The sequence below is a fragment of the Camelus dromedarius genome, chromosome 14, assembly GCF_036321535.1.
Source record: "Camelus dromedarius isolate mCamDro1 chromosome 14, mCamDro1.pat, whole genome shotgun sequence".
NCBI classification, from domain to species: domain Eukaryota; kingdom Metazoa; phylum Chordata; class Mammalia; order Artiodactyla; family Camelidae; genus Camelus; species Camelus dromedarius.
In genome coordinates, this window is record NC_087449.1 from 26645306 (window position 1) to 26667301 (window position 21996).

At 38.0% G+C, this 21996-nt stretch overlaps 1 long non-coding RNA gene across 3 annotated transcripts in view; it reads left to right on the top strand.

Moving 5' to 3' along the window:
* Positions 1 to 21996, top strand: part of LOC116156891 (uncharacterized) — a 290484-nt gene that overhangs the window by 260588 nt on the left and 7900 nt on the right. For all 3 annotated transcript variants that reach the window (XR_010383809.1, XR_010383808.1, XR_010383810.1), the window contains 3 exons: positions 7739 to 7854; positions 9238 to 9417; positions 13823 to 13904. This is a non-coding gene — a long non-coding RNA (uncharacterized LOC116156891). The remainder of the gene's footprint in view (positions 1 to 7738; positions 7855 to 9237; positions 9418 to 13822; positions 13905 to 21996) is intronic.

Sequence of the window (21996 nt, forward strand, 5' to 3'; positions counted from 1 at the left end):
CAACCCAATAAAAAAATGGGCAGAAGAAAAATGCTTAGGAATAAATCTGACCAAGGAGGTGAAAGACTTACACATGCAGAACTACAAAGCATAGATTAAGAAAATTAAAGAAGACAAAGAAATGGAAAGATATCCCATGCTCTTGGATGGGAAGAATCAGTATCATTAAAATGGTCATACTGCCCAAGGCAATCTACAGATTTAATGCAATCCCTATCAAATTACCCAGGAAAATTTTTTTTTTACAGAACTGGAACAAACGATCCTAAGATTTACATGGAATCACAAAAGACCCAGCCAGAATTGCCAAAGCAGTGTTGAATAAAAAAGAACAAAACTGGAGGAATAACCCTCCCAGACTTCAGACAATATTATAGAACTACAATAATCAAAACAGCATAGTATTGGCATAAAAACAGACATATGGATCAATGGAACAGAATAGAGAGCCCGGAAATAAATCTGCAGACCTATGGTCAATTAATGTTTGACAAAGGAGTCAAGAATATAAAATGGAGAAAAGATAGTCCCTTCAGTAAATGGCGTTGCAAAAACTGGACAGCAGCATGTACATCAATGAAGTTAGAACACTCCCTCACTCTATACACAAAAATAAACTCAAAATGGCTTAAAGATTTAAATATAAGACAAAACACAAGAAATCTGCTAGAAAAAAACATAGGCAAACCATTCTCTGACATAAATCTTAGCAATGTTCTTCTCCTAGGGCAGTCTACCCAGGCAATGGAAATAACAAAAATAAAGAAATGGGACCTAATTAAACTCATAAGCTTTTGCACAGCAAAGGAAACTATAAGCAAAACAAAATTATAACCTATAGAATGGGAGAAAATATTTGCAAGTTATGCAACAGACAAAGGCTTCATTTACAGAATATATAAACAGCTCATACAACTTAATAACAACAACAACAACAAACCAAAGAACCCAATCCCAAAATGCGCAGAAGACCTAAATAAGTAATTCTCCAATGAAGACATACAAATGGCCAATAGACATATGAAAAAATGCTCAATAGCACTAATTATCAGAGAAATGCAAATCAAAACTACAATGAGGCCGTCATTCAAAAGTCCACGAACAATAAATGCTGGAGAGGGTGTGGAGAAAAGGGAACCCTCCTACACTGCTTATAGGAATATAGTTTGGTGCAGCCATTATGGAAAATAGTATAGAAACTCCTCAGAAAACTAAAAATAGACTTACCATATGATCCAGCAACCCCACTTCTGGGTATATATCCAGAGGGAACTCTAATGAGAAAAGATACGTGCAGCCCAATGTTCATAGCAGCACTATATACAGTATCGAAGACATGGAAACAACCTAAATGTCCATCAACAGATGAGCGGATAAAGAAGCTGTGGTATATTTATACAATGGAATACTACTCAGCCATAAAAAAGAATAAAATAATGCCATTTGCAGCAACATGGATTGACCTAGAGGTCATCATTCTAAGTGAAGCCAGAAAGAGAAAGAAAAATACCATATGGTATCACTCATATGTAGAATCTAAAAAAAAAAAAAAAGACACTATGAACTCATTTACAAAACAGACTTGCAGACTTAGTAAACAATCTTACGGTTACCGGGGAAAGGGGGTGGGAGGGGATAAATCTGGGAGTTTGATATTTACAAACGTTAGTCACTATATTTAAAAATAGATTTGAAGAATTTCATATAGTACAGGGAACTATGTTCAATATCTTGTAATAACCTTTAATGGAAAAAATATGAAAAGGAATATATATATATGTATGACTGGGACATTGTACTGTATCCTAGAGATTGACATATTATAATTGACTGTAATTCAGTTTAAAAAGTAATGAGCAGAAGACCAAATAGACATCTCTCCAAAGACATCCAGATGGCCAACGAGAACATGAAAAGATGCTCAATATCACTAATTGTTACAGAAATGCAAATCAAAACTACAATGAGATATTACCTTACGCCAGTCAGAATGGCCATCATTAAAAACTCCACAAACGATAAATGCTGGAGAGGGTGTTGAGAAAAAGGAACCCTCCTACACTGTTGTTGGGAATGTAAATTGGTGAAGCCACTGTGGAGGACAGTATGGAGAATCCTCAAAAAACTAAAAATAGACACCACACGATCCAGCAATCCCACTCCTGGGCTTATATCTGGAGGAAATGTAACTCGAAAAGTCACATGAACCCCAGTGTTCACAGCAGCGCTACTTACAATAGCCAAGACATGGAAACAATCTAAATGTCTATTGACAGATGACTGGATAAAGAAGATGTAGTATATATACAAAATGGAATACTACTCAGCCATAAAAATAATAAAATAATGCCATTTTCAGCAACATGGGTGAACCTGGAGATTGTCATTCTAACTGAAGTAAGTCAGAAAGAGAAAGAAAAATACCACATGATATCACTTATATGTGGAACCTAAAAAAAAAAAAAGACCCAAATGAACATATCTACAAAAGAGAAACAGACTCACAGACATAGAAAACAAACTTATGGTTACCAAGGGTTAAAGAGGGTGGGAAGGGATAAATTGGGAATTTGAAATTTGCACCTCTTGGAGAGTGATGGAAATGTTACCTATCTTGATTGTGATGGTGGTTTCATTGGTTTATCCATCTATCAAAATTCATAAAATTGTACAGCTCAAATATGTGTAGCTACTGTATGGGAATCATACCACAATAAAGGTGTTAAGAATAAACAAATGGGACCTAGTTAGACTGAAATGTTTTCACACAACAATAGAAACCACTGACAAAATGAAAAGACAGCCTACTGAATGGGAGAAAATATTTGCAAATAATATGACTGATAAGGGGTTAACATCCAAGGTATATAAATAGCTTATCCAACTCAGTATCAGGAAAACAAACAACTTGATTAAAAATGGGCAGAAGACCTGAATAGATATTTTTTCAAAGAAGACATAGATAGCCAACAGGTAAATTAAAAGATGCTCAACAGAACTAATTAGAGAAATGCATATCAAAACCCACAATAAGATACCACCTCATACCTGTCAGAATGGCTATCATTAAAAAAAAGTCTACAAATAACAAATGTTGGCAAAGATGTGGAGAAAAGGGAACCCTTGTACACTGTTGATAGGAATGTAAATTGGAGTCACTATAGAAAACAGTATGGACATTCCTCAAAACACTAAAAATAAAACAACCACATGATCCAGCAATTCCACTCCTGGCTATTTATCCAAAGGAAATGAAAACATGAATTTGAAAAGATACATGCACCCTAATGTTCATAGCAGCATAATTTACAATAACCAAGATTTGGAAACAACCTAAGTGTTCATCAACAGATGAATGGATAAAGAAGACATGGTATATATACACAATGAAATACAACTCAGCCATAAAAAAGAATGAAATCTTGCCATTTATAGCAACATGAATGGACTTGAAAGATATGCTTGGTGAAATAGGTTAAGACAGAGAAAGAAAAAAACTGTATGTTATCACTTACATGTGGAATCCAAGAAATCAAACGAGTGAATGTAATAAAAACTGAAACAGACTCACAGATGTAGAGAACAAAGTACTGGTTACCAGTGGAGAGAGAGCAGGGAGAGGTTGCAATATTGGAGTAGGGGATTAAGAGGTACAAACTACAATGTAAATAAGCTACAAGGACATATTCTACATCACAGGGAAGAGAGACAATATTTTACAAAAAACTATAAATGGAGTATAATTTATAAAAGTTATGAATCACTGCATTGTACACTTGAAATACAGTATTGTATATCAACTGTACCTCAATTTAAAAAAAGGGTGCAGAGACCGCCCCCAGAAGTGGGGATTTACAGACAGTGTGAGGCTTTGGAGACACTGAAATCTATATTCAAATCCTGTCTTCAACCTTTCTGAGATTTACTTCCTTCATCTATAAAACATGAAATTGAATGCCTATTTCATAGTGTTTTAAAGAAGATTTTAAGTCATTTACATACAATAAGGAATAGTCTGGTAAATTCCCAATAAAAGGGACCATGCTTGATTATTGCCCCCAAGAAATCCCACGTAACCCACAAACTCAGCTCTCCTAAGACCTCAAGAGCTACAAGCACCACTTGGTGGCTTGGGTCCTCTCCTTCCTCCACATCCATGGGGGCCCTCTGCCCAAGCCTGACTCCAGTATATGGAATGTATTCATGTCTGTGCATAATAGCACGTGCCTACCTACACATGCATGCACAAACATGAACACATACGCACATGTGAACATAGTCTTATACATTTTTCTTCTGTCAGAGCATTCACAATGAGAGGCAGCTTAGTTTCCTATCTGAAGGTTCTAAAGAGTCCGGTTTTTCACCTGCGCTATTTTACCTCTACTCAGCTTCCTGAATGAAATGTACTCACTTGCTTTGTTTTGCTAGTGCCTGCTTTAGGTTGCTTATTATTATTGGTTAGTCCTAAAGAAGAGCAAAAACTCAGTGCATCTCACACGGAAACAAAGGCCCAGCATTTTCAAAAATCATCTCGAGTAATAATCTATTAGTAAGCTAAATTAGAATTAGATAAAAATGATCTCATGTTTCCAGGAATTTTTTAAGCCCTGGTATAAACTGAACATGCCCAGGTTTTCTGTAAAAACACTTGAGCTGGTGATGTGCTTAATAAACTTTGACCTTTCGTCTGAAAACACATTGTAAAATGGAATGATTGTGAGTAAGTGGAAAGAGAAGAGGCTTTAGAGTCAGACAAAGGTTCGCTTCCAACCACTGCTATGTGGTCTTAAGCAAGTTACTAAACCTCTCTAGGCTTTGCTTTCTTAAATTAAAAAGTAGCCGTATGGTTCAGCAATCCCACTTCTGAGTATATATCCAGAGGAAATGAAATCAGCATCTCAAAGAGATACCTGCACTCCCATATTCACTGAAGTACCACTCAATTGACAAGACATAAAAACAACCTAAGTGTCGGTCAGCAGATGAATGGAGACAATTATATATGCAATATATGTGCACACATGGGAGTATTTTTTATTCATAAAATAGAAATCTTGTCACTTGTGACAACATGGATGAATCTGATGGACATTATGCTGAGTGAAATAAGTCAGCCACAGAAAGACAAATACTGCATGATATCCTATGTGGACTCTTAAAAAAAAAAGGTCCAACTTAACAGAAGTAGAGAGTAGAACGGTAGTTACCAGGGGCTGGGGGTGTGGGGAATGGGAAGATGTTGGTCAAAGGATACCAAAATGAGTAATTTCTGGGGGTCTAATGTCCAGCATGGTGACTATAGTTAATAATACTGTATTGTATCCTTGAAATTGTTAAAAGAGTAAGTATTATGTGTTTAAGGTATTAGCAGAGTTACTTAGCATGAATGAGGTAATTATTTCACAATGTATATCAAATCGTCACATTGTATGCCTTAAATATACACAAATTTTTTTGTCAATTATACCTCAATAAGACTAGAAGAAACTAAAAATAAAGGTCAAAAAAATAAAATAAGGTTAATACTACATAGTTCATAAAGTTCTTGTGATAATTATATGAGATCATGCAAACGGAGAGCCTAGTTCAGCGAAAGGCTAAATTGTAATTTCTGGTTGTGCCATTGTTTACTCAATTCATCTTTTATATCACAGTGCAGCCATTAGAGGAAAACGTGCCTAATGTATGTACCACTTTTCTAATTGTCTGTCGGTAATATGATGCCAATTACATGAGTTTTAATTATGCTGTACTTGAATTACAGGCAGGCTGGGGAACTGAATTCCAATCAGCAAAAATGCTTAGTTCCAACCAGTGTGGGTCTGTGTTCTGTGATCACCTGTGCTTGTTATCTTTGGCGTTTAAGTGGCCAGAGTTGATTTCCTTTGCTTCCAACCTTAGGCTAAGACCTAGCCATCTTCAGCAGCATTCCTGCAGCAGCAGGGTAAATAAAGGAGCATAATGGAAAAGTTCAGATTTTCGAATGAGAACTATCTGGTTTCAAATTCTGCCGCTGTTACCAGCTACACTGATTTTGGGAAGTCTCTTAACCTCTCTCAGCATTAGTTTTACCTCCCAAATGTGTGGCAATACAATGACTACTTAAGAGAGTCTCCTTGGCTTCAGTCCTTACCACTTCAAATCTGTATTCCAGTCTATTCCCGGAATGATCTTTCTAAAGTATAAATCAGATCATATTTCTCCCTCGGTTAAACTCTTCAAAGACTGGCTGCATTAGAATTAGTTGTTCTTGGTGTGGAGAGCCGTTGAAAAATACAGGTTCTCTGCCCTCCCCCTTTCCCAGTCTTAGAAATCATTATCTCCTCGCATGAGTCCAGGTATCTATAAGTTCATGTGGCTCCCCTGGGAATCACAGGGTGTACATTCACTAGCCTAACCTCTCCATGATCCAGCCCCAGCCCCAGCCCCAGCCTCTGCTCAGCATTATCTCACACTCCCACCCCACGTCACAGGCTATTTCTGTAGCTATACCAACTGCTGACAGCTTTCCTAACATGCTGTGTGTCTGCCCTCGCTTTTGTAGCTTCCTCTGCTGGAAAGACTTTCATATCTGGCTTTTCTACTATGTAATCCCATACACATTTTACAGTACTCAGATAAGCCCTACTTCTGTAGAGATTTTTCCTGCCTCACTCCTAGAAAGAACTGAATACTCTTCTTAGGCCCCAAAATGTGCAGTACAGACTTGAAAATCAAGTGGCTAGCTCTCCAATACAGACAGTCGTCTTCTGCCTGTAAGGCCCTCAACTGCTGTGTCTGATTGTCTTACATGTCCACGTATCACTGGCACCTGCATGCAGTGCATGGCCAACAAAGTTTTGATGGGGAAATGAAGCCCGTCTTTTGAAATTATGAACTCTGGTACAGAGACATGTAGCTTTGATGAATGAGGGCACAGAACTACAAGTTGTAAATGATCTCTTTGCCTTTGATATGGTAAGAAACAAATCAGTGTCTCTCTTTGGATCATTAAACTTGGACCATTTCATCTGGGGCTTTGGAGAAGCTGTTTCTGTTCTGCCTTCTATTTTTCTGGGCAGTCAGTGGTTTCAGACATTGTTCTGCAGCTGTGGCATTAAAACAGATGCTGACATGTCAGTACGCCCAAGGAGCAAAGCTTTGTTGGGTGGGAAGATTACCAAAGCTTTTCATTTCAGTCCAACCCAGAGATTCAGGGATGATATAAACAGCATGCTGTTTTATCCATCTGTGATTGCCCAGCGAAGTATGCTGTATTTTATGGGCAACCTGGTGGCAGGAGATATATTGTCCAGTGTTTTTTCTACCTGCTTTTGATTTATGATTGAAGGTCAGATATATTATGGCTCACCTGCCAATGCTAACTACCTTTCATAAAATTATGGTCCTGCTGAATGGATGAATGCCCCTTAGTACACACTTTCCATCAGTTTCGTAGGTAACAGTTACTGATGCCAGTTGGTTCTTGGCAATAGTATTAAACTTCAAGCCACAGACAATGGGGACCCTTGGACCTTCTGATGTGTGGCTCAGCCCTTACAATCTTTACAGGGAATACAAATAATGACACTCAATCAGGCTGATCTTTCTCCTGCTCTCCTTAAGCTTCTTTTCCTCTCCAGTGTCACATTCCGCTGCTGTAAAGAAGTTAAGGATCTGTCAAACAGGTATTTATTCTATGCTGAGTCAGGAATTCACTCTACAGCTATGTATGTTTCATTCTTTTTTCATCTAGGAGCAGTGATTTTGGGCTCCAGTTAGGTGATGAATTCTGTTGAGAAACCTCAGAGGAAGAAGGCACATCTACATTGCGGTCTAAAGGACGCAGTTGGCCGTAACTCAGAAAACGAGGTATAGGTGTGCAGATCACAGCTCCTGTCTCTCATGTTCCTGCAGTTCTTGACCTCCTATAAGGTGTTCCCATGTGTGACCTCAAGGTGGTACAGCAGAATGCTGAGAGAAAGTAGTCTAAAGCTAGATTAGAACTGGATTTGGTTCCTGCTGGAATTGCAAATGATTGGCCTTGAGTTTCTCTCTGCGCTCCCAGGGATAGAGGTGACAAAGTACCCTATGCAGCAGAGAGTAAGCGTCTGGTCAATAGTAGCTATTTTTTGTTTTTTCTTTTTGGACGTCAAAAGAGTCTATTGACCCACACATCACCACCCCTACTCTCTAACTTTTAATTATTAACAACCACTTTTAGTTATTTCTTCTGAATGCTATCTCCCTATCTAAATAATATGCTATGCTATGTGGGCATTTGTCTTATCAATTTCAGACATTATCCATTGGTGTCCTGCTATGACAGGATTTAGATAATTTACACCAAGTTCAACTCTTGTCTTCCTGCTTCTAATATAACTTAATAGTAGCTATTTTTATAGTTTTTAACTAGCATTTTAGCTAGTGACTTTATCAATGCCCACCTTCACAAGTGATCATTAATACTAATATGTTAATCCACAGTGTATGTCTGCTTCTGCGTGGTAACAAGGTGAGAGTTCTGTAAGGGTCATCTCATCTACAGTTCTCCAAAGATATAAATCTTGTGACTTTAGCAAAATATTTATGATCCTTTAGCATGATTTTAGTATTTTTTTCCCCAGAAATACAAATTTTCTAGAAATGGCTTCTCTGAACATGCTATCGGAAAAAGTAAGTCACCTTAATAATTTCCCACTAAGAAGACTATGTACTGAGCCTAAGATGTAATAGGACAGGGGAGAGACTGAAAGCATGAGCTCAGGACACAGGAGGTCATGCAGCAAAGCTATGCTTTAGCTCCTTTAATTACATGCTGTGTTCATTTGGGTTGGTTATCCTCTCCTAGTCTCATTCCCTCTTTTTTTTTTCTTTTGTAAAATGAGAATAACAAATATAATAAAATTCATAGGAATTTTATGTCAATGGATTTAAAACAAAAAAACATGGTAAAACATTTAAAACAGTCTCTGGGCCCATAGTTAGTACTTCTAAATGCAAACTCCTCTCCCAATAGCAGAGCTGCCCTGAGAATGTCCAAAATCTAGTAGCTATGGAGGCAGACCAAAGAGGAACAGAAAACTAGCAACAAGGAGGGAATCTAAAGGAAGTCATCACAGCTATTTTCAAGTATAATTTTAAAGAACTTCTGTTTGCCAAACAGTGTTACAGAGAAAAACCATTTAGAAGATGTCCAGCAAACTGCGGGTGCAGCACCATTTATGACCTCTCCGAAACATTTTTCATTTGTAGCCTCCCTAATAGCAATGCCCAGGGAAGGGGAGGCAGCACAACTCAGCACTGCATCGTCCATGCTCCGCGGCCACTGCCAACTGGAAAAGAATGGCTGAACTGTGGTGACTGACAGAAGGCATTCCCACGGCATGTGTGAAAATCGAAGGCTGCCTAGTTGAGCTTCTTTGACATAATCAGGTAGGAACGCTGAGACTGAATAGTCCAGATTTTTCATCGACTAAGACTAATGACCGAGCACCTTGCATACACAGGCACTCTTGTCTTTGGCTTAGCGTAGTGGAATACAAGGCTCAATATCTCAGACTGCTGCTGAATTAACAGATGAATGAATGAAGTTTGGAGCTCTTCAATTAAAGTTTTTTTATTATGCACTGTGCCTTGCCTAAAGAGGAGCCCAAGAAATGGTTAATTAGTTAGTAAATTAATCAAGATACAGTGAGGTGGTAGGTGACTCACGAGCCCCAGTGACTCAAGCATAATTGTAATTTTTCTTCAACATTTCCAAGCATTTCAAATACCTTTTACTTCTCCTAATGAATGACTTTGAGATTTTTCCAAATATTCACTAGCTGAGAACAGTCAGCATGTTTCCTACAACTTGGCCGGAATTATAACGCGTAGAGAGAAAAGCAGGCTAATTTTTTAAATGGAGTATGAGAGGTTCCTTGTCGGGGATTGGATTGCTCCAACAGTTCTTAACTCTTAGTGATTGGCGTAAAAAAAAAAAAAAATCTTTGGTGTTGAAAATAAAGACATTTTTTGGTTGTCACACTAGCCACAGCAGGATGCTTAATACTCTTCTGCTTGTAGGCCCCTGAGAAAAGTTTCTTTCCGTGAAAGAGACCAACAGTATGTTGACTCATTAATCTTTCCCTTTTTAGCTTTTGGTTATTCTAACAATTTGAGCTTCAGAGTGTAGACCTTAGGCCACCTTTAAGACACGATATTAAAACTATTAGATATGGTCATGAGCCTTCCGAGAAATCTTCATGCATGTGTGGGAACATGCACTACTGCATCTCAAAGTATCATCTATCTGTCTCATCAATATTTGAAAATGATTAAAGGAACAAAGAACTACAACATGGGCCATCCCATGGGCACCAACTCCCAAGAAGCCTGTTTGCTTTTCATTCCAGTCACTTGTAATCATAAAGGTACCTGAGTCTAATTGTTTTCCATACAATAGACAGAATACCCTCTTAATATTCCTATTACTAAACAAAGCCAGCTGAAACTTTGGACTGGTTTCTGTTATTGGATTTTGATAAATATATTCTTGATTCAGTTAGGTTTTTCCACCATTATTCAGAAAGTCCCACTGGCTAACTTTTTAATACTAAAAATGTATTCATGCTGCATTATAAAGGCTCTACATATTTTAAGAACTAGCTAAAACACAAGAGATGCTATGGTTGTTTCATCACTGTAGAGTCTACAACTGCACTGTCCAAATGTGACTGTTTAAAATTTAATTTAATCAAAACTGTTAAAGAGAAAAAACACAGGCTCAAAATGGTGTCACCTGTGCTAAAGCTTATGATACCAAACCCAGACATAATGCCTCATCTAGCTGCAATTTTGACCTTTAGCAGAAATGTAATCTTAATCAGCCTGGAATTTTCTGGTCAGCACCAATGAGGTTATCAGCCTTGTGAGTCCTCTCTACCCACCCAAGAAGAAGAGGCATCTGCATAATAAAACCCTTGCCTTTCCCTTTCCCTCTCAAAAAAGATTTCCTGTACTAAAATAATTATAATTCAAAAAGACACATGCACCCCAATGTTCATAGCAGCACTGTTTACAATAGCCAAGACATGGAAAGAACCTAAATGTCTATCAACAGATGACTTGATAAAGAAGTTGTGACATACACACATACACTCACACACTCACACACACACACACACACACACACACAATGGAATACTACTCAGTGATAAAAAAGAATAAAATAATGCCATTCGCAGCAACATGGATGAACCTGGAGATGATCATTCTAAGTGAAGTAAGCCAGAAAGATAAAGAAAAACACCATATGATATCACTTATATGTGGATTCTAAAAAGAAAAAAAATAAGAGAAAAGAAGACAGTAATGAACTTACCTACAAAACAGAAACAGACTCGCAGACACAGTAAACAATCTCATGGTTACTGGGAGAAAGTGGGTGGGAAGGGATAAATTTGGGAGTTTGAGATTTGCAAAAGTTTATCACTACATATAAAAACATAAAAAACAAATTTCTTTTTTATAACATAGGGAACTATATTCAATATCTTGTAAATGCATGACTGGAATATTATGCTGTATACCAGAAACTGACATACTGTAACTATACTTCAATTAAAAAAAAGAAAGAAAAGATAATTCTTTATTTTCTAATAGCCCCCTTCTTCTGATAAAAATCTTCTAATTTGGAGCACTCTTTTGGTTGCTAGAGGGGAGGCTGCCCAATTCATGAACTGCTTAATAAAGCCAACTAGATATTCAAATTTTCTCAGTTGGATTTGTTTTTTTAAAAAAATCAAAAATTCAGTTTCTCAATCACTAGAGTCATGCTTTAAGTACTTTGTAGCTGCATATGGCTAGTGTGCTGGACAGCACATATGTGGGACATTCCAATCACAGCTGAATGTTCTAGTGGACAGCACTGGTCTAGGGTGACCAGAGATACCTCAATTACAGCGGACTTAATTGACATCTGCAGGGGAAGCCACGTGGTGTTTCACTCATCTCCATTAGCTCAGCAAGTCAGTAGGGGATGTGTTTCTCTTGGGTGACAGATGAAGCCCTCCATAGTCAATTACTTCCTTTGAATTTCAGGATTCTGAAATTCCACGTCACTTTTGTTTGGCCCCTGCCCCACTCCTACTTCCCCAAGTAACTCTTCCTTTCTCAAATATTCTTTAAGAATGGCGGCACACTGTCTGGCAGGGGGTAAGGAGAGAAAGGAAAAAGGATTAGAGGGCCCACTGATGTCTAGGCAATAAAACCCCGGCGTTCTGGGTTTAGAAGTTCTCACACTGTAAGACGTTCTAAAGTTTCACTTTAGGAAAAGAGGGAGCCTTTAAAATGTTGATTTCTGCTTTTTCTGGCAAACCTTAACTTCCTGGTTCAAAGAGAAGACGTGTATAAATGAGGCCCACAAGGCTTCCTTGACATCAAGTCGCTCTTACAGCACAACATTTTGATGAGTTAAGTGTAAATGACCCAGAAACATATGGATTAAATTTCCCCCATGATGGTAAGAGGTTAGAAAAATTGAGGAGGAAATGTGCCTGGGAAAATGCATTTGGGGGCTCGCTGGGCCCTCAGTGCTTAAAACTCAGAGCGTACCGTCTTGCTGGGAGCAAAATGTAAAGTTGAAATCAGTCACTCTGCTCTGTTTCTCATGCAAAGCTTCCAAGGGAAGCTGGAAACGACATTTGGCTTTTTCTTTTAGGTGATAGAACTATAACCTATGTTGAGAGAGAGTCCTTGCCCATAGCTGGCATAATGGTGAGAAAAGGGGAGTGTTTGGGGGGGTGGGTGCTCCTTTCCCTATACCAGTGAGCAGAGTCAGCTGATTAGGTGGGGTGGCCCTGGCCCACCAAGGCCTCTTAGAAAAAGCATCATTTTCTGAAAGATGGGCCCGTTTGCATTTAAATGCACCAAGAGAGTCTAACTTGCCTTTTGGGAATCACTGAAAGGTTTGAAGTGGAGGAAAAGACATGATCAGATCACCTGGTGGTGCCGTGGAGGGCGGGTACAGAGAAAGAGATGTGAGTAAAGCAGAACAAGTCAGGCAAGAGATGGCAAGGCCCAGAATTCAGGGGGAAATGTGAATATTTCAGAAAAAAGAATGTTAGGGATTAGTGATCCATTTGCTATGGAATATGGAATGAGGGAATGAGGTAAGAGTTAAATCAAATGTACAAAGCCACGTAACTTTTTTCACATCAAGCTCTTTTTTATCCCAAAGTATCTGACTTACGTAAACCAGACAACCAAGAATATTCATTCATTCATTCAATCATTGGTAAGTATTGAGTATGTATCACATGCAAGACATTGTGTTAGGTGCTTGAAATAATGGTGCTGAGCTTGGGGACAACTGTTACTGCAATGAGAAAGTTAGCTCACTGGTATCTTCTGATACTGTTTTCCAAACTCATTCCTATAGACCAGGCCAGATCATCAGAGAAACCTAAATCATTCTAATCCAACTAGACTTGTTCAGAATCTTTGCTGTTAAACTTCGGCTTGAAGATTTTGAAATAAGCTTGAGTTGAGGGAGAGCTGCCTGCTTTTTCCAAAATCATTTTGTCCATCTGTAACGTGCCCTTGGCCTGTGCCACTTGGCAGGCAGCAACATGCTGCATTAGAGGAAACTGCCCGTGTTGATACAGACCTTTACACATCACTGCCTCCATGCAGGGCCTTAGACCAAATGCACCAGGTGAGACCACTGCTCCAAAGAAGCCACACATTCCTTCAAAAGCCAATACACCCCCCTGTGTTGTGGGTGGAAGTGATAGCCTTTCTGTTCATGGCTGGCCTTGGCCAGGGTTAAAAAAAAAAAATTCTATTTTTCTTTCAGTTCAAGGTCATATGGTTTGCTGAGTTCCCACTTGATGAATTCTATTCTGACGTAAGGACTGGAGGGATGAAAGGGGAAAATGGTAAGATTGCCTCCCAGAAACTATTGCATTGACCAGGTACTCACTCAGTGAAAAAGTGGTAGAGCTGAGATTTAAACTGAGGTCTAGCCAACTCCCTAGTCCATGTTCTTTCCACACCACCATGAGCTATGGAATTGAGGGTAAGTAAACCTAATTAATCTAGTTCATCATCTCCCCTCCAAATTGTCTGTACCAATAGATGCCACAGAGGGAGGATGGGGAGAAGGCACTCTGTAGACCAAGGAGTAAAGAACCCAAAATTTTGCACCCCTGAAAGCTACAGACCCTGTACTGTACTACAGAATTTCTAAAACAGGTTAAGCTTAAACATAAAAGACATGATAGCCTCCAAATATATATTTGCTGAGAAACTCGTGAGAATGTAAGGCTATATATACTCTCAACTGGGACTTAACTATGTTTGCTGTGTTTTGTGAAATAGTGTAACTTTTGTGCTATTGTCAGCTGTTAATCGCTGAATTCAATTACTGAGTTCATGTTCTTATCTATATGCCTTCTGTAAGAAAAAAGAACTATTTTTTTCTTTACAAAGATAATGTTAATGAATATTAAAGATTTATTTACTTCAATAAAAATGTGATGCTTTTTCTCCTTTCTAGAACTTCCGAGGGCCACCTATTGTTTTCAGAGAAAAAAATTAAGTCCTTTAGAATGTCACAGGTCCTCATGAAAGGCCCATATAATAGAGAGAAAGTTGATGTTAGTGATTAAGAGTAAGATCTGGAAATAGCCTGAGTTTGGGCCTGGGCTTTGCCCGATTCTTGCTGTGTAAGCTGGGACCAAGTTACATAATCGTTCTGCATCTCAGTTTCCTCATCTAGATAATGGGAAAAGTAATATTACTACCTCCTAAGCTTGTTTGTGGATTAAGTGATTATATTTAAGGTCTTATATATTATATTAAGGTCTTAAGTGCCTGACATATTGGTTTTTTTTTTTTTTTACAGTTTTTAAAACTTTTTTTTATTGAGTTATAGTCATTTTACAATGTTGTGTCAAATTCCAGTATAGAGCACTATTTTTCATTTATACATGAACATATATTCATTGTCACATTTGTCCTGACATATTGTTAATACTCAGTAAATGTCAGCTGTTAACTTTTTTCTGCTGTATTAACTCCAAGCTAACTCACCTAGTACTCTGTGTCTGAGCCCAAACTGCTTTTCCTTAATGCTAGTCATTTCTAGAAACCGCTATATCTTTCCAACACGTATGAATTACTGTTAAACTCATGAAAATATAGACTTTTAAAGAAAAGACTGATAACATCTTCATGTCTATAATAAAAATTTTCCTTGTATTTTTGGAACTTTGTATCTTTTCTATATTTTTAACCTTCTTTTAGAATATAATAAATCCTTCTAATACTGCCCCTTGTTCCACTAATATTATTCCTGTTATATAACCACTGCTGCTGCAACCGGCTACCATTTCTTGGGAGCTTATTATACGCCAGACACTGTGCTTCATATGCATTATCTACTTTAAGTCTTATAAAAGCCTTAAGAGCTAAGCACTATTCATTCATTTAATTCATATTCATTCAGGGCTTCCTTTGTGCATATCAACCTTCTAGGCATGGAGAATTCAGTTGTGAGTAAAACAGATCACCTTTCCTTTGAAATGCAGAAATAAAAGCGGTCTTTTTGTCGCTGGCATAATGGATATAACAGGAAGCCTGAAACTGCTATAGCCATTTTTACCTCCATGAGGGAACCCAGTGTAGTAATGAATCCTACCCTTTGAGGAAGGCAAAGCCAAGGGCATTTGGGAGAAAAGATTGGAGTCATGAGCCTCTGGTTCAAACTATGTCTGAAACTGCCATATTCCTCAGCTTGTAAGATTCACAAGGCAGCACAGTCTCCATTTGTAACCAGTTTGATTTTGGTCGTCTATATTTTTTACTCTTGTTTTGTTTTGCTTTGTAACGGAAAGCATCTTAAATGACAGACAAAGCAAAAGTCAGTGCTGGGTTTTCTCCTCTCTCATACTCACTACTTTCATCACTCCATCATCTCATCTTTACTTATCCATCCTTTACTCTTCTTTCTTGCCTCTTCTCCCTCCTACTTCCCAGCCCTTTCACTCTGCCACAGTTCACATGGCTCCTATCAACACCACTGGTAGAAACATTAATAGACATAATAACGTGCTCCTGAAATATTTATTTCATAGAAAAATATGTTAGGGCTGGAAGGGACTTTGAGAGTTAATGGGTTCCAGCCCTTTCCTTAGGGCAGATAAGCTATTATTCTCACAACGCAAATGAAGTCCAGAAATACTAAATGACTTTTTTGAGCTAGCTGATGTCAGACTAGGGAATAAACACCAAATCAAAGGGTTAGAGAGTCACAGCACACAGAAGCTATGAGGATTTCAGAGATCATCTGGTGCTAACCCACTCATTTCACAACTGGGGAAACTTGAGTATTGATGAAGGCTCGTGACGTGTCCAAGGTCACATTGCTAATCTGTGGCAGATCTAGGACAAACACAGCCTTTCTGAGTCCTTCTTTAGTGCTCTTTCCACTAGGCTAAACTGTTTCTGCCTTGCCTTTCTAATTCATTTTTTAAGGTGTTGGGTGATTATTGAAATTAATATGCCCATGCTTGAAGGTCAGTGCTCTGTCCAAGTGACTTGTTAAGTCCTCTTGATATCCATGGGAGCTCTATCTACTCAACATAGGACTCAGAAATAACTTTAACCATAAATCCAGACTTTCTTCCTCTTGGTTGAAAATCAGTTGCTTTATACGTAAAGTACTCCTAACTAATTTTAATACAATATTTTTCTCCTCTCAAAGTTAGCTCTCTAGCTTTGACGGTGGGAATTGGACACCAGAAGCTTGCTTCTCCACTCCTGCACTTACATGGAACAGTCTGGATTTTTATTATAAGAATAATTTTCTACCAACAACTAAGGGGACAGGATTGTTTCTGGATACTAAAGCTAAAAGAAACTGAGGCAGGATGTCAACAGCTATAATGACAGCAAATTTCCCACGTCAATCACCCAAATATTTTTTTCTAGTCCAGTAGAATAAGGCTAGTGCCACAACTTGCTGAAGGTTGTTTTTTTTTTTAATCTTTATATTTCTTTGAGGTTCAGTTGCTTTTCTCTCCACCCTATTTTCATCTGAGGCTAATGCAGCTACAGGTCACAGGCCTTCTACCCAATCTCCTTCTGAGTCCATAATCCTCAATTTTCTGGGTGAGTGTTAGAGGGAGACTCTTCCCCCAACTACCTTTCCTAAATATTTTCACATATGGCAACGCTCCCTAAGGAAACCAAGTTCAATATCTACAATGGTATCAGCCAGGATTTTTGTGTTATGCTTCTGTACCAAGAAAACACCAAACTCTCAGCTGGGTACAACAAAGTTTTGCAGATTCCCCGCTGCCCCCATCATTCAATACTGCCTGTGCAATGCGGGTCAGCTAGAGAGCTCCCTCTGTGTCCCCACTGTACTTATTCACTACTCAGGCGAATGGGCAACTTGATGTGGCAGAAAGAAAAGTGTTCTAGAAGGTTTAGCATTAGCAAATAAAATGCTGGCCCCAAAGCAATGCGCACATAACGTGTATTCAAATTCGTTGGTCAAAGAAAGTCACGTGACTGGCTCCAAATACACATGGAGCAAAAAAGAGAAAAAGCCACAATGTGTATGCATATTCCTAAAGACCACCACTGCAACATTTACGTTATCCTATGTCTCAAAGTGGATTGACTGAGGAAGAAGGAAGGGGAGATGAAGAAGAAGGGCAATGAAGCCTGGTGAACCTTGAGAATTTACTTATGGTGCACAAATATTGGTGTTTTCTCTACTGCCTAGACCCTTCAGTGGCAGCCACATGCCATAGAAAGAGGCAGAGCTAAATAGCTATCTTGCCAACCAAAAACAGACTTATTTTATTCCCTGGGAGATGGAGGGGTTGAGAACCACAGGGTAAGTTCCAAACATTTTTAAGTAGCCTATAAGAATCTTTATGACTTGGGTACTCCTTGTCTCTTTTTTGTATTCATTGCTACTTTCTACTCAAATACAAATTCCCAAATTATTTCTTCTTTGTTATTTTTCTATATTTTCAATAACCATTTCCTTAATAGACATGGTTAACTTTTTATTCAGGGGCTGAGTGATTACACTGAAATCAACCACAACTTCTACAACTGAAGTTGTCCTTTCTAATCTAATGCTTGTTTCATAAAGGTACGGCTGACAGATTATTTTTAATCTAGGAAGGTCTAAAGTGCTCTATCAAACATACTGTTTTTTAATATTATTTTGAATTACAAAGCACCCCAAAGTGTATAGATTAAACTCAATATTCTTTTCCATCTCCAACATAGTGACAATCTAAAAGAAGCTTTTTCTGACACTTTCTTGACCTAATGTAGATTCTTTTTAATCTTACAGTATCTGTTAAGAATTAAAAAACAGCTGTGTAAATCATAGAGACAAACGACCTTACCCCAGGGGGACATTTTCTTTAGATGGTACTTGGTTTTCTTGTCTATGGATTACTGTTGGTGTCCAACTTTTCTGGTAGAATTACTGCTTTTATTTTACCCAATAACTTTAAAATTGAAAATCTGTTCCTGAGGTCAATTCTTTGTTTTAAAAACTAGAAACCATTTGATACGGAGACATGGACTTGAAACAACCTTGTCACTTACCTCCTTCAAATTCTCAAACATGCAGAAACAACCTCTCCAGGATGAAAAAGAAAGGGACACTCAACCTCTTTAAAACTCTTCTAGTGACGGAGAATTTACTAACTCAAGCAGCTCGTCCATTCTTTTTTGGGAGGGCCTGCTGCTGGGGAGCAGTGGGTAGGTCATAATGTTGAAATAGGTTGAAATGTCACAATACTTACATTTAAATAAAATCCATCTTCATGTGCTTCCATGCAATAACCTTATTTCTTCTCTTTTTACACATATAGAACAAATCTGAGGCTCCGTTTTTATATCTACTTTTTAAAAAATTGAAGTACAGTTGATTTACAATGTTGTATTATATTTACATATTTGAAGTTAGCTGCATTGGCTCCTAAGCCTTTTATTTCCTGAAGCTTATCATGTCAAGAGCCTTCAGATGTTCTCTATGTGAGATGGATCACAGTTTTTATTGTTCTTTGGCCACAGTCATCTGTCACTGTCATTCCTTAGGGTACAGTGCTGTGTGTGGGAATCTTCTCTTACTGGAATTTCTCAAGATGCTGCATGATGAGTTACTCCCCATCATGCTTGGACTAAATATGCCTAAGATAATCTGGGGGTAAATGTGCCTTAGATACATTTTTGTGGCCAAATAAGAAATAGACTCATTTGTCTCAAAAGTTGGTATGAATGTAGATGCATCCTGTAAGTATACAAATGGAACATAGGTAATAGGAGTATCAATCATATGTCTGAGCATCATAAAGAAGAAGGTATCTTTAAGACAGAATAATAATTCCAGTAGTCAGATGACACCTCTAGTAGCTTAAAGGGCCACTTCAGTAGTTCTCCCTTTAAAAGCAGGCATCAATTCACTCTTACATTGAGGCTCTCTGCCACTACTATGACTCAGTTCTTTTCCTGTCTGTTTTTCATGATGTATTCCCCTGGGCCAATCAGGCATGATCCAGAGAAAGTCAAAATACGTGATATAAAAATGTGCCTCCCTTTTAATAAGGAAGTGCCTACGGTTTTGACCTCATCAAGAGTGCCAGTCATTGTGACATCAAGAGCATAATGAATTCCTCTTTGGGATCAAAGGAAAATGAGTAGGAGAAGAGAACCCAGAGATACACCTGGATTAACTTATTGACTTTCAGTGGGAATAAGACAATTTTTTAGGGTCTTTTCTGAAGACAACTCCCTTAGGTCTTATAATTTGGGAACCTTCTATCTGTAAAGGCTATTGGTTAGAAGAGCACCAGACAAAAGAAGAGCAGGTAGTGCCATTGCATAGTATATGAAAAGCTTCATGAAGGCAGGGACAATGAGACATTTCTTTAAAAGCCAAGTCCAATACTGAGCACATAGTAGGTCTCCATAAATGTGGATTGGTTAAAACCCCTTAAATGTAATAGCCCATAATTAAAAAGAATATGAAAAGGAATATATATATATAAAAAACTGAATCACTATGCTGTACACCAGAAATTAACACAACATTGTAAACTGACTATACATCAATAAAACATTTTAAAAAATGGTTAAGATGGTTTAAAAAAAAAAACCTTATATGAACAACTAAAGGATTGCTTTAAAAAGAGGCGTCTGAAAACAGGAAACTATTTTCTCCAGAAATTATAGACATTGACCAACTAGGAAGCAGGAGATAAGACTCTACAGCTTCTGATTACTTAGTCAACATAGAAAATATTTAACCAAAAATATGCTATTTTTTAAAGAGAAAATTTGGAAAATTCAGTTACCTCTGGACTTCTTCTTTGAGCTATTAGTTTATCTTACAGATTAAGCTTACTCTGTATCATCAAAAGTAGAACTTGAGGCAACAGACAGAGGTTAAAATAAGCCTGCTTTCCCTCAGATTACAGAAGAACTTTCTAATGGTCAAGCTTTTCAAAGATAAAACCAGCATTTTATGAGTTGTGCCTTCATTTTTAGAGGGCTCCAGGGGATGTCTACCTGGCATGCATATTGTGGTGTGAATCCCACCATCAAATGCCTTTTAAGGCCCTTCCTGAGCTTCACTGATACATTTTCTCCTATCTATATTCACTTGGCTTTTGTCTATATTAGTGCAGGCGACTGCATGACCCCTATCCTATGCCCATGGAAGACATCACTAATCAACTACAGCCCTTCCCTGTAGGGTGGGGCTAGCACTGCAGGTGAAACTTCTTTGATGATGACCTCAGATTTAGGTCGTATCTGATTCTGTAGCCTTGCTGTCCTAATGCTGGGATTTGGCACTGTGATCAGGTATTATTTATCAGGCTGCTGTGGCTTCAAATACCGCTACTTCCAAATTTTCCTGGGTACACCTCAAATTAACATTTGCCGTGAAATCATCAATCTTGGTCAGTTTCCAATTCAGTTATTTTGCTTTTCAACATTTTATTCCCTACCTTTCTGGGAGGATATGTTTATTTTTTTCCTTTCAGGATTAACATAGAGCAAGCATTACTGAGGTAAATTAAAATTCATGACCAAACCTCTGGAATTCAGACTTATTCCCCAGATTGTATAGTGTTTTTCTTTTTTTAATAGAGCAGGAATCTAATTCAGTATAGTTGAAAATCTCATTTAGCCCAAGCACTAAAGAAACGTTTCTGTTCATTAATGAATCGAGTGAAAAAAAAAGATCAATTGACCAACCAGGAAATGCTTTCAACTGATTACCAGTGAAGAAGAGATCTACTGATGTAAAAGGCAACTAATCATCAGACCGAGAATTTCAGTGATTTCTGACCCAGTCCTCCCTGACTACACATATACACCTGCTACTTACCTCCATCTGCATGTTTCATAGAAATTTCCCAACCAACATATCTAATGTGGCGTTCATCACCTTCCCCTTTTTAAACCACTTAATCATCCTGCATTTTCTATTATACGCTGATTCAACAAACATTTATTGAGCATCCATATGTGCTAGGAACTACTATGCGAAATGCTGTAAATATGTCAAGAGATGAACAGATCTAGTTCTTGCTGTCATGAAGTTTATGATGTAGTAGAATGAACTGACATAGAATAAGCAATTACACAAGTGATTGGTCACTAAATCTAGAAACAGAGTCATGCATACTTCTGTCTTATTCTCAATCCTATTACATAATAAATCACTAAATCCCTCCAGATTTCCTTGCCTAAATCTCTTTTGAATCAGAATCTTTCTATGCATTCCTACTTATATTTCCTCTCTTATCATCTCTCAGTGGTACCAGTATAACATCCACTGTTTCATTCTTCCTCAAATGCATTTCTCATATATCATCAACATGCTCTAATGCAAAACCAGCTTGAAAATCTGAGTATTCCTAGATTATAATTTCTAGGATCCTTTACCCAGTCTACAAAACCCTCCAAGATTATCTAACTTACCTA